This window comes from Macaca thibetana, chromosome 9, assembly GCF_024542745.1.
Source record: "Macaca thibetana thibetana isolate TM-01 chromosome 9, ASM2454274v1, whole genome shotgun sequence".
In the NCBI taxonomy this organism is placed as follows: Eukaryota; Metazoa; Chordata; class Mammalia; order Primates; family Cercopithecidae; genus Macaca; species Macaca thibetana.
Genome location: NC_065586.1, coordinates 129,440,629 through 129,447,284, shown reverse-complemented (window position 1 = coordinate 129,447,284; position 6,656 = coordinate 129,440,629). Strand labels below are relative to the sequence as shown.

Genomic DNA, 6,656 nt, shown 5'->3' with positions numbered 1-6,656 from the left:
CCTTTCTCCCGCCCCCCACCCTGCCAGCTGTGAGTGAGGCCGGCATTGTGCTCCCCCCAGGGACCCCCGAAGGACCCAGGAGAGATTCCGTGGGGGCAGCTCCCGGGAAGCCGTAGCGCGCCCAGGCGTCACGCGCATCCTCGCGCTGGGTGGTCCCGGCCTTGTCCAAGCCCCACCGGGATATGCCTTAATGGCGGAGCTCCGGCCCACCCAGGGGAGCCTCGGGTCCATCCCTAACCGCTGCCCAGCCCCTTGTCCTGCTGGTTCCACCCCCACCATCTACCTGGTGCTGGGCCTGGGTCCCGGGCATCCCCCCTCTGACAGGAGTGTCTGCCTCCCCGCTGACCCCTGGTTCTGGGCGGCACCCATGAGCAGCTTCTGCCTCCTAGATGTGCGGCCCACAGGCATAAATGACCAAGTGAAGAAAGAAGTGAATGGGGGCCTCTGAGTGGGGAGTGGCCCCTGAGGAGGGGTGAGCTCTGGCTCCTGGAGTCTGGGTTCTCCCGTGTCCCTGGAGCCAGATGAAAGATGGTAAGGCTGAAGGGCCAGGGGAGCCTAGAGCTGCTGTGAGTCCCCCCCCAGCATCCCCACCTCAGCCCCAGCCAACTCCCGGCACTGAACACTACAGGGAATGGACTCTGGCAAATCTCACCCACCGCCTGCACCACCCCAACCAGCTGCAGCTCTGCAGCGCCGCCCACCCAAACACCTGTCCTCCTCGGATCCCTTTCACGTGGGGCCCAGACGCCCCACCTGGTGGGAGGGGAGTTCGGGCCTTGGGACTAAGGGCTTGCGGCTGAGAGACAGCAACAGAGCCTAGACGGTCCCGCCAGCCACTGGAAGCAGCTTCAGGCAGGAGGGGCCGGCATTTCCTGCACTGCGTGGTGGAGGGTGGGGGCCTCACACACAGGTGGGATCCCTTTGAGAAGCCCCGCCTTGATCTCAGCATGGAGCCCAGTGACTTGGAGAACAGCCCAGAGCAGCCTCTACGGCATCAAGGGAGCTGCCAGAGCCAGCGCCAGTGGATCTAACCTGTTCCTGGGCACTGGGCTAGGGGACTGGATGGTCACTGGAGTCCTGGTTGTGAACACAGGGCTGGATGCTCAGACCAAGAGTGGATGGAAGACCCCCACCATTGGCTCCCAGGCCTGCTGGCAAGGTGGGGGTCTAGGCAGCTTCCCAGCTCCGTGGGACTGGCCTGCTTTGGAACAGTGGGCAGTGCCCAGGAAGCCTGTGAACTGCGCCTGCCAGGGAAGCCATGGTGAACTGGAGGCCAGCCAGGTGGGGTCAGGGAAGGCAGGGCTGTGCACACCACACCCTTCACTGCTGGGCTTCTAAGGGCATTGAACAGGCACACGCAGAACTGAGTTGGCCCTAATGGCCTGCAAGGGAGGAAGGTGGGGGACCTGGGACCTCAGCTGGGATATATGAGGGCAGGGAGTCTCTGCATGGCTGATGTTTGAATTAAAATACAGCTTTTCCCCTATATTTTATTATTTTTATTTTTATTTTATTTCATTTTATTTTTTGAGACAGAATCTTGCTCTGTCGCCCAGGCTGGAGTGCAGTGGCACGATCTCCGTTCACTGCAAGCTCCGCCTCCTGGGTTCACGCCATTCTCCTGCCTCAGCCTCCCGAGTAGCTGGAATTACAGGCGCCCGCCACCTCGCCCGGCTAATTTTTTTGTATTTTTAGTAGAGATTGGGTTTCACTGTGTTAGCCAGGATGGTCTTGAACTCCTGACTTTGTGATCCACCCGCCTCGGCCTCCCAAAGTGCTGGGATTACAGGCGTGAGCCATTGCACCTGGCCATGCCAGACTCTTTATAACAATCAGTTCTCAGCTAGACGCAAGCAATGGCTCATGCCTGTAATCCCAGCACTGTGGGAGGCCGAGGTGGGCGGATCACTGTAGGATCCAGCCCTACGGGGCTTAGCAGGTGTTCTCCCCGCCTGTGGAGATGAGAGATTGTAAGAAATAAAGACACAAGACAAAGAGATAAAGAGAAAGAGCTGGGCCCGGGGGACCACTACCACCAAGACGTGGAGACTGCTAGTGGCCCTGAACGGCTGGGCGCGCTGATATTTATTGCATACAAGACAAAGGGGCAGGGTAAGGAGGGTGGATCTTCTAAGTGATTGACAAGGTGAAACAAGTCACGTGATCACAGGACACAGGGCCCTTCCCTCTTAGGTAGCCGAAGTAGAGAGGGAGGGCAGCATATGTCAGCGTTTTCTTCTATGCACTTATAGGAAAGACTTTAAGACTTTTACTATTTCTTCTACCTCTGTCTTCTACGAACTTCAAAGAGGAACCAGGAGTACGGGAGGAGCATGAAAGTGGACAAGGAGCGTGACCGTTGAAGCACAGCACCACAGGGAGGGGTTTAGGCCTCCGGATGACTGCGGGCAGGCCTGGATAATATCCAGCCTTCCACAAGAAGCTGGTGGAGCAGAGTGTTCCCTGACTCCTCCAAGGAAAGGAGACTCCCTTTCGCGGTCTGCTAAGTAACGGGTGCCTTCCCAGACACTGGTGTTACCGCTTGACCAAGGAGCCCTCAAGCGGCCCTTATGCGGGCGTGACAGAGGGCTCACCTCTTGTCTTCTTCGTCACTTCTCACAGTGTCCCTTCAGCACCTGACCTTATGCCCACTGGTTATTCCTAGGTTGTGTTAGTAATACAACAAAGAGTAATATTAAAAGCTAATGTTTATACTAATGATTGATAATGTCCACGATCATCTCTATATCTAATTTGTATTATAACTATTCTTATTCTAACTACTTCCTTTATTATACTGAAACAGTTTGTGTCTTCAGTCTCTTGCCTCGGCACCTGGGTAATCCTTTACCCACAGATCACAAGGTCAGTAGATCGAGACCATCCTGGCTAACACAGTGAAACCCCCTTTCTACTAAAAAAAAAAAAAAAAAATTATCTGGTGTGGTGGTGGGCGCCTATAGTCCCAGCTACTTAGGAGGCTGAGGCAGGAGAATGGCGTGAACCTGGGAGGCGGAGCTTGCAGTGAGCCAAGATGACACCGCTGTACTCCAGCCTAGGCGACAGAGCAAAACTCCGTCAAAAAAAAAAAATCAATTATCGGGTCAGGTGCTGTGGTTCGCACCTGTAATCCCAGCACTTTGGTTGGCCAAGGTGGGTGGATCACAAGGTCAGGTGATCAAGATCATCCTGACTAGCATGGTGAAACGCGGTTGAGAGATGAAGCCAGCTGGATTTCCTGGGTCAAGTGGGTACTTGGAGAACTTTTCTGTCTTACAAGAGGATTATAAAATGCACCAATTAGCACTCTGTAGCTAGCTAGAGGTTTGTAAAATGCACAAATCAGTGCTCTGTAAAAACACACCAATCAGCGCTCTGTAGCTAGCTAGAGGTTTGTAAAATGCACCAATCAGTGCACTGTAAAAACACACCAATCAGCACTCTGTAGCTAGCTAGAGGTTTGTAAAATGGACCAATCAGCACTCTGTAAAATGGACCAATCAGCAGGACATGGGCAGGGACAAAGAAGGGAATAAAAGCTGGCCACCACCCCCCATATCCCCCAGCCAGCAGGGGCAACCTGTTCGGGTCCCCTTCCACAATGTGGAAGCTTTGTTCTTTGACACTTCACAATAGATCTTGCTGCTATATATGCTTTGGGTCCGTGCCACCTTTAAGAGCTGTAACACTCACTGCGAAGGTCTACAGCTTCATTCTTGAAGTCAGCGAGACCACAAACCCACCAGAAGGAACCAACTCCAGACACACTACACACCGTCTCTACTAAAAATACAAAAAATTATCTGCACGTTGTGCTGGGCGCCTGTAGTCCCAGCTACTCAGGAGGCTGAGGCAGGAGAATAGCGTGAACCTGGGAGGTGGAGCTTGCAGTGAGCCAAGATTGCACCGCTCACTCCAACCTGGGCAACAGAGCAAGACTCAAAAGAAAAAAAAATTCCTCACAGTAAGTAATCAAGCAAGATCTCACTCATTACCTTGAGAGTGGCACCAACCCATTCATATCTGCCCCATGACCCAAACACCTCCCATCCAGGCCCCACCTTGAATGCTGGGGGTCAAATGTTAACATCCAAACTCCAGCATCTGGCATTCCACCCCATCCGCTCGATCACACTCCACCACCTCGTCTCTCTACCTACCAGCCTATCAATTATCTGCCACCTATTGTCTATGGCCTATTATGTATCATCAATCACCTATTGTCTATCACCTATTATCCTCTATCGTCTATCACCTACCGTCTATTACCTATCATCTATCAATAATCTGTCTTCTCTTTAGCTGCTACCTACCTAACGTTTTTTCTGAGCCAATGAGTGAATGGGGCATCTGAGTGGGGAGTGGGGAGTGGGGTCTGAGGAGGGGTAAGATCTGCCCCAGGGACGGGCATCTCCCATTCCCTTGGAGCCAGATGGGAGCTGAGAAGGGCCCAGGGGCTCCTGGAGCTGCCGTAAGTCCCATCCTCCCCACCCGGCCTGGCAACTCCTTGCACTCAGAGGAAGTGACCTCTTTATCCTTAAATACTTCAGTGTGGATTCCCCGCAAACAAGGGCGTTTTCTTACGTAAGCTTCATGCAATGATCGAAATCAGGAATTTAGGTTTCCAGATCCACACAACCCACATGAGAGCCAACAGGGTGGGGGTGGAGGGACTTCTGGCTTCCCTGTGTGCGAGCATGGATGCACGTACGGGGGGGGCATGGATTGTGTGTGTGAGTGTGTGTGAGTATGAGCACAGACGCACAGAGAGGAGGGAGTGTGGATTATGTGTGTGTGAGCGTGTGAGCACGGACAGACAGGAGAGGGTGTGCATTGTGTGTTAGCGTTAGTGTGAGCATGTGTGTGAGCACAGATGCACAGAGAGGGGGTGTGGATTGTGTGTGTGTGTGAAAGTGTTAGTGTGACCATGTGAGCACAGATGCATATACAAAGAGAAGGGGTGTGGATTGTGTGTGTGTCTTAGTGAGAGCGCGAATACAGATACACATAGAGGAGGTGGCATGGATTGTGTGTGTGCATGAGCATATGAGTGTGTGAATGTGAGCACAGATGCACATACAGAGAGGAGGGGCATGGATTGTGTGAGTGTGAGCGTGTGTGTGTGAGCAGGGATGCACATACAGAGAGGAGGGAGTGTGGAGTGTGTGTGAGAGTGTTAGTGTGAGTATATGTGTGTGAGCACGGAACCACATACAGAGAGGAGGGGTGTGGATTGTGTGTATGAGTGTGAGCATGTGTGTGAGGAGGGACACACATACAGAGAGGAGGGGCATGGATTATGTGAGCGTGTGTGAATGTGAGCACGGAACCACATACAGAGAGGAGGGGCATGGATTGTGTGAGCGTGTGTGAGTGTGAGCACGGAACCACATACAGAGAGGAGGGGCATGGATTGTGTGAGCGTGTGTGAGTGTGAGCACGGAACCACATACAGAGAGGAGGGACATGGATTGTGTGAGCGTGTGTGAGTGTGAGCACGGAACCACATACAGAAAGGAGATCGAGTGGATCATCTGACTGTGCACGTGAATGAGCGTGAGAGGCAGAGGGGCAAGGGGGACAGTAGGAGTCAAGGAATGTGTCCACTGTGTTCCCAGCACTGGGCTTCAAATCTGGCTAATTCTTGGAGCTCACCTGTCACCTGCTCATCTACAGATGGGTAAACTGAGGCCCGCGGCAGAGGCCTTACATTCGCGCAGGGTGGCTGGAGCCGGGAGGATCACTGCGGACCCCTGCCTGCTCCCACACCTCCTCCCACAGGCTCCCAGCCGCCTGCCCCTGGCAATGGGAGGCCTGGAAGCTGGGCCAGGACCACGGCGACCGCCGACTCTGCGCGGCTCCCCACGGGGCCACCCACATCCTCCAAGCGCATCCCTCCTGGTGTCCGAGCTGACACCCAGCGGAGAAGGCGACACTTTGCTGACGCCTCCAGGAGGGGGCGCTGCAGCCGGCCGGGCCGCCCCGGGCCGCGGGGAAAGGGGAGGACGGCGACCGGTCGCCTGAGGTCTTGTCTCCGCACGCCCCGGGGTGTCGGCCGGCTGGCGGTGGAGCGGACACGGGCACAGCCTGGCCGTGGGAGGAGCGGGCGCAGGGGCCGGAGGATGAAGGGACGGGGCTTGGCGGCCCCGGCCTCCCTGTTTCCTGTGAAGGACGGAGACCGGCACCAGCACCCACGGCTGCACTTCAGCCCGGAGTCATCCATGCACAGCTGGGCCCTGGCCTCTCCGCCTGTGTGTTGGGGGGGGGGTGCGGCCTCTCCACCTGTGTGTGTTCCGGGGGGGGGGGTGCGGCCTCTCCACCTGTGTGTGTTCCGGGGGGGGGGTGCGGCCTCCCCACCTGTGTGTGTTCGGGGGGGGTGCGGCCTCTCCGCCTGTGTGTTCCGGGGGGGGGTGCGGCCTCTCCACCTGTGTGTGTTCCGGGGGGGGTGCGGCCTCCCCACCTGTGTGTGTTCCGGGGGGGGTGCGGCCTCTCCACCTGTGTGTGTTCCGGGGGAGGTGCGGCCTCTCCGCCTGTGTGTGTTCCGGGGGGGGGGGGTGCGGCCTCTCCACCTGTGTGTGTTCCGGGGGGGGGTGCGGCCTCTCCGCCTGTGTGTTCCGGGGGGGGGGGGTGCGGCCTCTCCACCTGTGTGTGTTCCG

At 56.1% G+C, this 6,656-nt stretch overlaps 2 protein-coding genes across 2 annotated transcripts in view; both read right to left on the bottom strand.

Moving 5' to 3' along the window:
• MTG1 (mitochondrial ribosome associated GTPase 1) overlaps positions 1 to 1,136 on the bottom strand; it is a 96,195-nt gene extending 95,059 nt beyond the window's left edge. The window contains exon 1 of the mRNA XM_050805527.1: positions 1,127 to 1,136. The gene's annotated coding sequence lies outside the window, so the exon portion shown is untranslated. The remainder of the gene's footprint in view (positions 1 to 1,126) is intronic.
• Positions 1 to 6,656, bottom strand: part of ZNF511 (zinc finger protein 511) — a 42,764-nt gene that overhangs the window by 28,552 nt on the left and 7,556 nt on the right. The window lies entirely within an intron of this gene.